Genomic DNA, 13694 nt, shown 5'->3' on the forward strand with positions numbered 1-13694 from the left:
TCCTCCTATCAACTACTAGGATGTGTCGGATGTAATTCTCTCAAACTCAACTTGTTAAAACAAGCCCTTACAAGTTCTTACCAAGCCAAACAGGAGGTGACGGCAACCAACAAGTCTACAACCGTGGAGTGAAGTGTATCGGTGCCGCAACAACAACACCTGTCAAGCTGTAGTCGAAATATGTGGAGCTGTAGGTGGGCTAAAGAAAGGAAGTACTAGAACCACGTTAGTTGCAAGCAAATTGAACAAACGCTCAACGACGTTATTATGCTGGTCCTAGGCTAGTACGTGCTAGAGACGCGAGCCTAGACACAAACGAAGTCACTGAGCTACAGCAAAGAAGGATCACAAGGACAGGAATAACAACAAAAGAAAACCCTTCTCTTCTTCTTTCTCTTTCTTTTCTTTCTTTCTTTCTATCTTTCTTTTCTTTCTTTCTTTTCTTTCTTTCTTCTGTCTTTTTTTTTCAACTAGCACAAAACTGAAATTTTGCAACAAGAATTAACAAGCTACTTACACAATTAAATGTTTCCTTGGGAAGGGTGATTCAGTAGCAAAGTCAAACAAGTGGCTGTTTTGCAAAACCAGCAGACGCGCAAATCTCCAGGGCAATTACGAAGCGCTCAGAATGAATTTCGGAGCAAGCTCTGATCCGTTGGAAAGAGGACAAGTTAAGGTTTCCAGATTGTATTTAAACTCCCTATTTAGACTCCTGACAAAGGAAATATGGTGCTTTTCTTTTCAGGATAAAACAGGACTCCGAATCAAATTCTATCTTGATCTTGTTGGATTTCCTTTTTGTAGATGGAAATATGGACGTGGATGAATCCTCCAAGGACGTGGCTAGGATAATGGTGGTAAACAAAACAAAAGAATTTGGAAATCCACTCGGATTCGTTGAGAGAAACAAATAAACTCAAATCTGCTATGGTGACAGAAACGTGACTAGAACTCAAAACTCTAAACGACTAGACGCTAAGACCAGCAACTTAACACGACGATGCACCCGTTAATTCAATAAGCCCTAACTAAGCAGTAATAGTATTAAGCACAAAGGGTTTTTGGGATTATGGAGAACTAATCTACTAATTTTGTTTTGGCTTTTTCTGGACTATAGGAGATTAAAAACAGCAAAGAACTAGAAGTCTCTCACCGATCAACCTTGCTCTGATTACCAACTGATATGAACCCGCTAGGGTGAATCCTGATCTTTCGATGAGAGAAGGTGGATAACTCAATTTGGGGATGGAGATGACGTTCACGGCCTGACTACAACCATCCAAGGATGCTGCGCCTTAGCAACCGATACACCACCTCCAACAGCCGTCGCAATCTTGTGGAACACGATCAACCAAACCACTAGGGTAATTCCTGCAAGCAATCGAGGAACAAGCAAGAACAAGTAGAACAAGCAACTCAATTGCAAATATGGAGATGAAAACCAATCTGAAATCACAAAGTTGGGGTTCTGATCGAGTAGAACGGATGGTCTAGTCGACACACGCGTCTACAAGGAAGTAGCAATGGCTAAACTTTCAACAAAACAAAACCCAATCTGTTTGTGGCGGCTCTAATCCTTATTAATACCTAGTGGAACGACCAGGGGGGTGTTGGGGTCGTTCTCCAACCCTAGGACGCGTCCCTAATGGACCCAACTTGATATATGGACCATCGGCCCAAAATAGGGTGATGCAGCACCAAAGGCAGAAAAGGTCCCGGCGTTGAAACGATGACTGCAGAAGCATCGGATAAGATATAGCCATGAGTCCAGATCCGTTGGAAAATAGACTTGATAAGCTTTCCAAAAAGTGCTAGAACGTCCCAATCGGAGTCCGTATGAAGTCGTGGTGACCGTCGCAATTTGGGACTATTTTGCAGTCCGAATTCAACTTCCAAAACGTGTTGGACTTGGACTCTTTCTATCCTTGGACCCAAAGTGACGTGGTGGCCTAGCGGAGGACGTTAGGAATACTTGGATTTGGTCCCCAATCAACTTCATTAACCTTCCATGCTTTCCATATGCAATCAAACCTTCCCTTGATCCATGTAAGTAATTCTGAAAATGAGAATGAACACATTTTATGGTGCAGCATCAATTCATCAAATGCATCATTGATAAGCCTCATATAGAATGGTTGCACCTTTGGTATAGAAGTGGTTGGCATGATCATATTTGAGCCAATGATGTCCTCATCAGGCCTCATCCCCACTGTAAATGAGGCAAAATATAAAGAACCCTTGCATATATAATGAGACAGAACTTTACTTGCTGAGCACTACAACAGCTATCAACACCAGAAAGCAATCTATCAAACCTCATTTGATCGAAATTATTTTGTTTCCCAACAAAACAATATAAATGTTAAGGGACCTGTCAAAGTCGTACTATTCTCAGAATAAGGACAACAGCAACATGCTTTGGCCTTAATAAAGAATCTTCAAGCTACGGTTGAGTTGGCTGCCTAGTCAGAGTTGACACTGCTGGTGTGTCAATGATTTAGTGGCTTAAATGAGGTCTGACCATTTCTGAACGATCCAACTCATCACATGTGCTGCTGATGTGTCTATATATTAGAGGCTGGGCAAGATTTCTGCCAATAAGGTTTCAGCTTAAGATCTTGCTTGTATAGTTTATCAAGTTCTAAACTATTTTCAGCAAGGAAAAAATATTCACGAGATTCTATGTGGTCCCCTTCCAATGCTGATAGCATCTTCATAAACTACTACTGGAAAAAATTAAGAACATTGACCCCGTACATTTACAAATCAGTACTATTGTACTGTCTGTGATAAAATAAAAGAACAGGTATATAAATTTTAGATGTTAATCATTCTATGGGCAAGCAGCCTAGAACGCGTTCAAACAACGTAACCAGTGCACAAAAATTTTAGGAAACATAAGTATTAAAAGTTCATGTTACTCCGTATACTATAATTAATAATAATTATTTATCTTTGCCCTTTTTTATTCTTTTTAGAAAAAAGTCCAAAGTACTATCTTCAAGTGTCAATTCTATATCCAGATAACCCTCTATAAACTAATGTTTAGTTTGGTTTACCCCCGGTCCAATTTACCCCTTCACAAGATTTGTCTTTCTCATTTCTCTATGTACAAGTTGAATTTTGATTTCAAAATTTGTGAGCTGATAGTAGCATCATATATTATTTTTTAAAGTACATTATGAATTTTATATCACTATGTTTAATACAATTTGTATTTATAGTATTAATTTATTATTATATGTCCCAACCTGTCAAAACAATGATATAAATTTATGACATATTTTTTAAACATAAATAATGGTGCTAGCTATCCTCTCATAAAAATTGAAATTAAAAATCAACTTGAATGTGGAGAAACAAAAAAAAAACAAATCTTGTTGAGGGGTTAATTGGACCAACTAAAATAGTTGAGGGGAGTAAACCGAACCAAACGATAGTTTAGATTATCTGGACATAGACTATATACTAAAGGTAGTATTTTTTTTTTTACTTTTCCTTCTTTTTAACACAACGCCTATATAGATACTCCCTCCGTTGCAAAATCATAAGTTGCTTTGACTTTTTTGATTCATCCATTTTGCTATGTATCTAGATATATTATTATGTCCAGATGCATAACAAAATGGATGTACCAAAAAAGTCAAAGTGACTTATAATTTGGAGCGGAGGGAGTACTACATACATATCTATGCAGGATTATGATGAACCTATCCATTACTTTGTATTTTTTGTTGGGTTCAAGACCTTCAAGAACACCACACCCTCCTTCTAGCACCCCTATTTGTCACCTCCATGAAGGTATGCTACATTCTACACTACTAGTGCATATGACTCAAAGGTTGCTAGGACAGAGTAAAGACGGTAGAAAGGAGAAGTGTGGTTTTTGAAGATTACCGCAAAGGTCTCGGAGATACACTATGAGCATGGAGAGGTACAAACCCTTTGGAGGACCCGAAGGTCTACCCCATACCCCGATCTAGAGGCATGAGGAGCGAGGCAAGCGAGGACCACAGAATTGGCAGATCTGGGAGATCATGATACCCCCCAAATATGCCGGGAATGTAGTTGGTAGATTAGAGTAGAGGTATCTTGTAATTTTGGGAGCATATGTTCACCTTGTTTGTAATATGGTCCTTGTAGCAATTGAAAAGAAAGATTGAATACATTGTTTTTCCTTGAGTTTGTTCAGACTAGGTTACCTTCATTGCCCTCTTTGGAGTATACGTATTTCTCTCGAGCCTCAAGGCTTAACAAGGGTTAGAGAGGGAGATGCATCTCGAGGTACAGTTGCTACCATCCACGGTTTGGGCTCAAAACATCAAAGACAACAAGAAAAAACAACATCGAGGACACCTCTGAATGATCCACAAGCCTCCACCTAAAACACGTAGATTAGTATCTAGAGTGGTCCATGCATCCAATGCAATTATTTTACTGGCTACTACACCAACTCAAAACAATAAAACAAACTAATATATACACCACTCATTAACCCTTTTGAAGAGTTGACCTTCAAAAGACAGTCGTCAACCGCAGCTAACAATCTAGTGTGACCTTCCGATCATCCTACTCAAGACATTCAAAATGATACACTTGTGCCTCCGCAAGACAAGCACAAGAAAGAACCATTCAATGAAGAGGCAAAATTGGCAGAACTTAGAATTATGTATGATCAGTTATGTTTTGAAAAAAAAAGAGTTGAACAATTGCAAAGGATGGATAGAGCTGGATACATCAACTCAAAGCAAGTTGACGTCCAGAACGCCCCCAAAAGAACCATGAGTTCATAGCAGTCCATGAAGGTCGACAAAAAATGAGCAACATATATATGGTGCCATCCAGATTTTGACATCCAACAACCACCACCACCACCGCAGCCTTGGTACCAATATTAGCCACCCCCACCACAACCAATTACATACAAGCCTACTTCACCACTTTATGATGGCAACTTTGGCGCTGTTTGGTTGTATAAAGGTAACATCATATCAACGCAAATGGAACTTTTCCTCCGCTGGAATGGGAAGGGAATAGTGGGTTCCGTGTTTTGTTTGGTTCGGCCATGGTAACAGGACGGGGGGGAGTGAAATGGTTTGTCGATCAATACGGACGTAATCGACGTACTAAAGCGTGGGGTTGATTACCCTGCTACCGGATCGTGTTGATGGTGAAATAAACAAAGTATCGCCAATAGTTTACATTGTGATCAGTTCACGTCCATAAATGATCGAATCAACCAACTCCTTTGACCCAGGACAATTCATCATGACCTATTAAGTGGCAATAGCTAAGACGAGGATGAAGCAACCCTCGCAAAGTCATTTGTGATCGTCGCTCGTGACACGGCTCAAGGTTGGTATGCTAATCTTCACCCGGTACATACTTCCTTCTTACATTTGTAGCAGATAGGTTCATTTGTACTTTCAAACCATGTTGATGTCCTAGGACTTTGGCCTTACCTTCTGCAGGCCGTGGACCTTTGTCTTTGTTGATTTCTCTCCGTTGCTCAGGTTGCCTTCTACCATCCTCCCCTCCCCGCCCCCCCCCCCCCCCACCCCCCCCCCCCCCCCCCCCCCAATTAACCTTGTAATATATTTTTATTTATATACTACTTTAATTTAAAAACAATATAGTTGAACCTGAAATAGTTTGTGTTAGACCAAATCTGAAATTGCATTAGGAGGGAGTAAACTGCTGCACTCCAAGCGCTTGCGATGTCGACAAAATCCAGGAAATCAGATGTTTGGATTGTCGTCGTCCCATGGACGTAGTCCGTACAGGCCATTTTCTTGAGTGCATGCATGGCCCTACTCGTCAACTCATCATCATGTTGGCCGGGTTCAGCCCGCACCGGACAAGGCAACCAGTAGCATATGATTTTTTGCCTCACGGTGCGTAGCTTTCGTGCTTTCCGCGACCGGCCGATCTCGTCGATCAAATCGCGCCTTTGTCGCACACGATTTGAAAAATGGAGGTGAAGAGAGATATTGTTTCATTTCATGGCCCATAGTGCCCACGCGTCGCTCTTCGTGTACGAAACTGGTACGATCTGAGGAAAGTTACATCTGACACGGCCACGTAACCTTAATGATGAGATCAGCCTAAAGAAAGTGATGAGCACAGCTTATTGATTTGATTACTTGGTTAATTAATTACTAGGTAGCGTGTCCGTGCGTTGCTACGGGACAACTAAATCTTTTGTACTAAAAACACATGAATCGCACAATAAGATAACAATACTGTTAAATTAAATACCGACATTAAAGTGATATTTAATTCAAAAAGCAAAGTTCGTGAAATTAACACAGTCACGGAGAGCGCGGCATCGCAGGCTCACAAACTCTACTGTATAAACTTTTTCGTGATATGGCTAAGATAATATTTTATATCGGCAGAATGAATTCTTCGATATCCATTTCTTTCATGCATCAATAAATCCATGAATAAGTTCCACTGCATCTCCATATAATCCTGTACACACAGGTTCGAGTATATATGTAAATATTAGTGCCTGTCACATAGATAATACTGCGTGTCTTAAAAAATCTCTTATAAAATTTTAAAACAAAGTATGTTATACTCACCGTATAAATATGTGTGGCTTTAGGACTATTCCACACAGACATATATTGTAGAATAAGGTATCCATTTGGGTGCCTGTTCCAAGATGTTGAATTAGGTGTTGTAATTCTTAATTTCGACACATTTTTCAGGTCAAGGTAACCAATGGTGACACTTTTCTTAGTGGTGCATAATTTTATGATGCGCCTCTTGACTATCTGAGTAAGGACAAGTTAGCACTGCAAAGGCTCAGAAAAGCTACTGAGAAGACCAAGTTTGAGTTTTCCTCCACTATGCATACTAAAACCTATGTCCCCGTTTATCATTGTCGATGCTTTTGATGTAAAGCAATTCAACATTACTATGATCAGATATAAGTTTGAGTCTCTTGTGAGCAATCTCATAGAGGGACTCTCATCCTTTATGTGATCTGCCTCAAGGATATTGACAGGACGATGGACCCATGTTGGAATGTCGCACCAAAAAGTGTCCACATTTTGTCCATGATTTATTTCCCATGAATACATGCGGGTACTATGATAACACTAACTACACCAAATGAAAGATTAGAGCGAATTTTCATTGCCTCTAGAAGGATTTATTTATTAAGTTCTTTGGACTCTACAGGTAGTTTTGAAATATATGTTTGCATGTCTTACCTCGTATCCTAATTCAAAATTTTGTAGTTTAATTAAAATATAGGGAAATGATTCAAAATGAATAGACCCAAGGGCAATTTCAGCAAGAAACAGCAAGCGAGGGCGATGGAACACGTGAGCGTGAAACCAAATGAAGGGAGAAAAAAGTTGTCCCTTTTGCAAATGCAAAGAGGGAAAGTAATTAAATGTAGACAGATTTGGCAAGGTTCTCAGAAATGCAAAGATGTTCCTTTTGTCTTAATTATCTTTCCTTCTGTGTTAATTCTCTTTCCTTTTGCTCGTTGCCATATATGCTGGTGCATGCAAACATGCAATGTGTATATGGATAGCACAATAATTTTCTACTTCCTATTTTGCCGTGATTCCTCTATCACATGACAGGCAATATTCAATCAAGGAGAATCGCACCAAAGGACGCAGCATGCGGGAGATGTCGTGGGATCGCAGGCGTGGTTAGACGGACGAACCAAAACAAATATCGTACAAAAAAATATTCATATTTTATTCTTTTTAGTTGTAGGAGATTAGTGGGAGGCCTGTCCTTTGGAACCATGACAGATCACTGTGTTAGTGTGAGAGGACTGTTGTTCCAAGCTTGCTAGAGGCTGATGCTTTCTCTGCACGATCACTAAAACATAACTTTTAAGTTGTGCTTCCTTACTACAAAAGTCTTGGCATCAGCTCCAATTTTTTATGAATGCTATAATTATAAAAATGGTGTTAAAACAAGCAAAAAAAATATTTTTACACCTCGGCAGGCAACCCATCACATAGCAAGTCTAAGTCACAATATAGAGGCAGATTCTCAAGACTTAAACTCAATACCACTTCCTCCTTGCGTAGTCTCCTTTCATTTTAGAGCATCTCCTACAGGCTCGCTATCGCCATCCAAGAAACCCGTTTTTGCGATTTTGGACGTCAAAACACCACCAAAATCACCAATAGCTTTTCTTCCTCGTTCTCCTTTTTTCCCTCGCCTCTATCCGGTGAAAGAAAACCAATTGGTAAAATTGCCGAGGGCCACACTGTCTCACCATCCTCGGCACTACTGGAGACGTCCTCTTTGCCGAGGGCTTCTGGGTTTGCCGATGGCTACATCTCGGGCACTCGGCAAAGGGGGTCTTTGCCGAGGGCCAGCCCTAGGAGCCCTCGGCAAAATAAATCTGGCCCTCGGCAAATTGGCCCTCGACAAATATAGCCGGATGGGTCACGGCGGCCACTGGCGTCAGTCTTTGCCGAGTGCCCGCCGTCAGGCACTCGACAAAGATTTTTTTTATTTTTATTTTAAATATTCTTTGCCGAGGGCCATTGGCCAGGCCCTCGGCAAAGACCCCCTTTGCCGAGGGCTAGGCTAGACCCTCGGCAAAGAGTTTTTTTTGGTTTTTTGAACCCAGTTTTTTTGTGATGCTATAATACATTATTTAAATCTCAATTTTAAAATTTGGGCCAAATTTGACTTTTTTTATATATTTCTCTAATTTATTTCTTTTCGTTGATTTTTTTGAATATTTCAAATTTGAACTGCAGGTGGATGGAATAATGCAATTTAGTAATTTGAAAAATGTTATTTATGGTATTTGGTGTATGTTGAGTCCCTATCCACGAACTCGCATCAAATTTCGGGCATCTTCTTCACGTAACATGACGAGGAACTTGTTGGAAAAGTGTTTTTAAATTATATAAAATCCATACGAAGTCCGAAAATCATGAAACTTGTCGAGGTGTCATGTTATCGCATGTGTAGGCTGTGGTAAAAATTTGAGAAGGTTTTGAGCAAGTTGTGACATCGGAAGCCTAAAACCCAGACATCTCCACATGTGATCATGCTGTCCGCCGTGCCCACCCCCGTTCCGAGCAGAAGGTGGGAGAAAGGGAGGAAGAGGAGAAGGGGAACAGGAGAAGAGAGGAGGCCGAGAAGAGAGGAGGAGGAGGTGCCCTGCCCCGGCCCCTTGACGCTGCCCCGTCCGCGGCCTCCGACGTCTAGGTATGCCCTTCCCTTGCTTCATGGTGTACAATGCTGGTGAAGGAGGAGGTCTAGGTGGAGGTCGAGGTGGTGGTGGCGTGCAATGGTGGAGGTGTAGGTGGAGGTGGAGGTGGAGAAGGAGGGTAGTGTGTTCGTTGAGGTGGTGGTGGTGTGGTCGTTGTGGTGGATGTGGTGGTGTGGTCGTTGTGGTGGATGTGGTGGATGTCGTGGTGTGGTCGTGGTCGTGGTGGTGGTGGTAGTGTGGTGGTGTGGTCGTGGTGGTGGAGGTTGTGGTGGTGGTGGTGTGGTCGTGGTCGTGGAGGTGGTGGTGTGTTTGTGGTGGATTAATATATATCTGGCTATCGGTCATCGTGCCATATTTGTTCCCTTGATATGTGGTTGTCGGCCATCGTGCCGGTTTTTTCTTGCAGGTTTTGGAAACCTCCCCGTACAGGGGAGGTTCTGCCAAAATTTTCAACTTATAGTATTGTGTTTCTTCTTTTGCAGAGAAGAGCACGTCAGAGGGGACTCGGCGACCCCGATCCTCTTCGTCGGCATTGCGGGTCTGCCTGCACAGCATCGCCTCATCACTGCCCTAACTCGTCACTGCCCCGCTAGCCTGACTCCACCGCCACCCTAGGTATAAACAAGCCCTCCTCCCGTATCATTGTCTTAGATCGTAGGTATGCAGATCTTTGCATATCTACGACCGTACATGTTTCGGATTGTCCATGTTTTCTGGACAGCCCGCGGATGCGTAGATGGGTTAGTTTCCATGGTATGCTCCGGTCCGAGACCAAGTTTCGGCAGCTCTTCCCTGTTGTTCTCCAGATACATACTCTCCCTAGCAGGACGTGTATCAGGAGAATAGCGGGGAGGTGCTACCGAAATTCTATCTCGGAGAGGAGCGGAGCCTGGAAACTGACCTCATCTACGCATCCGCGGGTGGGATTAGGACCTATCCTCACCGATTAGACATTAGGAACACCTCGTAGATGCAATTGATGGTCACAATACTCTGTGATGTAACTGTTAAAGGATGGAGGACCGACAGTGGATGTACATGGGCTAAAGAAGCGGCAGTGACTACGACTATGAATGGGTGAAGGGGATAGATCATTTCTTGAAACATGCATTTGGCCCAGGAGCAGGAGGACATTCTCTAGTTTGGTGTCCCTGCAGCAAATGTGACAACAGGAGAAAGGTAGACGAGAAGACCATGGGTAGACATCTTGTGTTCAATGGTTATACGCCTGGCTACCAGCAGTGGATCTACCATGGTGAAGCAGATCGTATAAGAGCGGAGATGGTGAGAGCACGCCTCAAGGCTTTTGATGATGATGCCGGGGTAGCAGACATGCTAGATGACGCCCACCAAGCTCACTTCGCTGAACGACGTGAGAAGGAGGAGATGGAGGAATCCGCAAAGGACTTCTACAAAATGTTGCACTCAGCACAGAAACCCCTTCACGAGCGTACAACGATTTCTCAGCTGCATGTGGTTGGACGCGTAATGGGGTTGAAGGCCGAGTTAAACCTGAGTCAAGAAGGCTTCGATAAGATGTTGGCCGTGTTTGGCACCATGCTACCGGAGAAGCACACTTTGCCGATGAAACAGGTTGCAAACGGCTGTGACATTAGGGTGAAGTCATTTACCGACTATGACATGAACGGATATCGCTTCCACACAACAAGTTACGAGCAGATTCGGCCAAACGAAAAACCACAAATAGCGGAGTTTGTACGCCCGGCACTAATGGCCTCGACTATCATGGTAGAGATGAGGAAATCTATGAACTCTCATTTCGTGGAGACAAACCTCTTAAACCTATCATGTTCAAATGCCACTGGTTTAATCCTCTATCAATGAGACGAACCCCTCATCTTGGGCTATATTCCATCTATCTTAGAAAAGATGTCTACATTGTGGCTCAACAGGCCGTGCAGGTGTATTATACTTGATACGCCAACCAAGACAAAGAGGATCTTAAGGGTTGGGCTATTGTGCACCACATATCTCCACACGGTAAACTACCTACCCCCAAATGATGATGATTACAACTTCAACGCAAACACATATGATGGACAGTTCTATCAAGAAGATGGGCTACCAGGCACGTTTGAGATAGTCTTACCTGAAGCAATCGAAATGGAAGTAGACAACGAAATGGTTGATGGCGAGGTCGATGGAGATGTGGTGGTAAATGCCAAGGACATAGCAATGCTTGAGCGATTACTTCTAGGCAATGACTACGATGACAACATAGAACCTTCGGATAGTGTTGCCTATTTGGATAATTTTGACAGTGATGATGAGACCTATGATCCCAATCGTGAAGATTATTCCTAATATATGTAATACTATGTTTTTTTAATTTGTGTTTTGTTTATATATTTTGAATCTATTTCTAATATATGTACTAATTAGTCTTGTTCATTCTTTGTGATTGCAGGTGATTGAACAAAGATGGCGAGCAGACGTCCACGCCGTGACATGCCCTCGGTTTACGGGAGAGACCGCCCTCTCCTTCGAGGTGAGGGGTCGTCGTCCGGGGCAGCATCCGTAGGAGGTGATGAGAGGAGGACCAGGGGCAGCAGCCGTAGGAGGTAGCGGTCTCCTCCCTCACCACGTGACGAGGTGCTGGAGGAGGAGCACGTGACGGCCACGGCCACATCCTCGTCGGAGGACGAGAGGGGTCAGCAGATGGGCGAGGGAGACAAGGCGCTCGAGGGCGAGGGAGGCGAGGCGCTCGAGGGTGAGGGAGGCGAGGGGCTCGAGGGCGATGGAGGGGGTACTGCTACCTGGACTCCCTACGAGCGAGGTCCCGTGAGCCTCCCTCCAGTTCCGCTTCCTCACAACCGCCCAGTGATTCGGCCTATGGCAAAGAGGTAAGTAACTATAGATGTTATCACAACTACTTCATAAGATATGTTGGAAATCATAAGAGAAATTGATAAATTTTCTTAATCACTTGTGCAGGGCCTGGTTGGTTTTGTCAGGTACTCCAGCATGCACCCCGCGAGCATCCTTGGTGTTTTGTGCAGGAAATGGTACCCCGGCATTGTGCAAATGTCCGAAGAGCCGGTGGTGTGGGAGCCGGCCTCCAACTGGGACAGGTACGCGCTGGTCACGGATGACACTTATCGCAACAAGCAGGAGCGGGTATTGGCGGAGTTTTGGGTAAGTTTCTCTCGCACAACATTGCTTAATACATCTCATTCATTGGTTAAATGTTTTATTGAAATAATGAATGGATACATCGGTTTTGTATGCAGAAATTTTTAAAGGCCGAAGGACTTGAGGCCCAGGCGGATCGGGCGGCTACCGCAGCTTGTAGGAAGTACGTCACCGAGATGCACCACCATGGGCGCGTCCAAGCCCACATAGACTACTATAGGTCGGTACTTAAGCAGTCCCTCCCCATGCCCCAAGCAAGACTGATTACGCTGACCCGGGACCAATACCTTGAGGTAGGCGAATAACATTTATAATGATTCGTTTTGATATTAAGTAGGTTCAATTTCATCTTCTTATATGTCAAATACTCGATGACTTGTAGGTGATTCCTTGGTGGTGCCGATCGTATCTCGAGTGCTGGGCCATGATCGTGGACAAGTGGTTATCATAGGACTTTATTGGCACGCACGAGAGGCAGCAGGAACAGCGTCTGATGAGGCAAGGTCCAACTCACCATCAAGGCAGCCGTAGCCTCCCCGGATACAAACAAGCATACGTAAGTGATTTCTTTCATTTATTTTGATGCTCAATTCTGCTTGATTTCTCACCATCTTCCCGTCTTTCTCGCAGGAGGCTGCGCACCCGGGCGAGGAGGTCTCGGAGTTCTCTGCGTGGGCTATGTCCCACATGGGCAGGGCGTCGTCCTCTGTCTCCTTCGACCCGGCTGCTCCGCCCCAGGTGTACTCCGACCCGAACGTATACACTAAAGTCCAAGAGTACACATCCTCGGTAAGGGAGATCTATGGAGAAGATTACAATGTGCGCACTGAGCCCATTGATGCAGAGACAATCATGAGGCTCGGAGGAGGCAAGAAGCATGGGCGGCTGTGGATTGCAGACGGTGCCATCGACTCCACCACTGTTCCCTCCCTCGATGCTATCCGAGCACGGAGCATGAGCTCCAGCCCGCCCATACGCTCACGGCCTTCTCCAGCACTGCAGCAGGTCCAGGCACTCCAGGTAATTCCTATTTTACTTGTCGTACGTTGATATTTACACACCTAAATTAGATTTGCATTACTGATACATTAGAGTGAAATATTACAGGCCGAGCTGCAAGAAACAAAAATGCAAAGTCAAGAGCAGAACGTGGAACTGACCGCACAGCTGCAGGCCCAGCAGGTCGCGTTTGAGGCCGCGCAGAAGCAGATGGCGAAGATGATGGTGATCATGCAAAGTCTTGGGCAAGCATCGGGTGTACCTGTGCAGTTTTCAGCTCCTCCACCTCCTACTACTGCAGCTACTCCTGTAAGTATGAAAGTTCACTTTT

Source organism: Miscanthus floridulus, chromosome 16 (assembly GCF_019320115.1).
Source record: "Miscanthus floridulus cultivar M001 chromosome 16, ASM1932011v1, whole genome shotgun sequence".
Lineage (NCBI taxonomy): Eukaryota > Viridiplantae > Streptophyta > Magnoliopsida > Poales > Poaceae > Miscanthus > Miscanthus floridulus.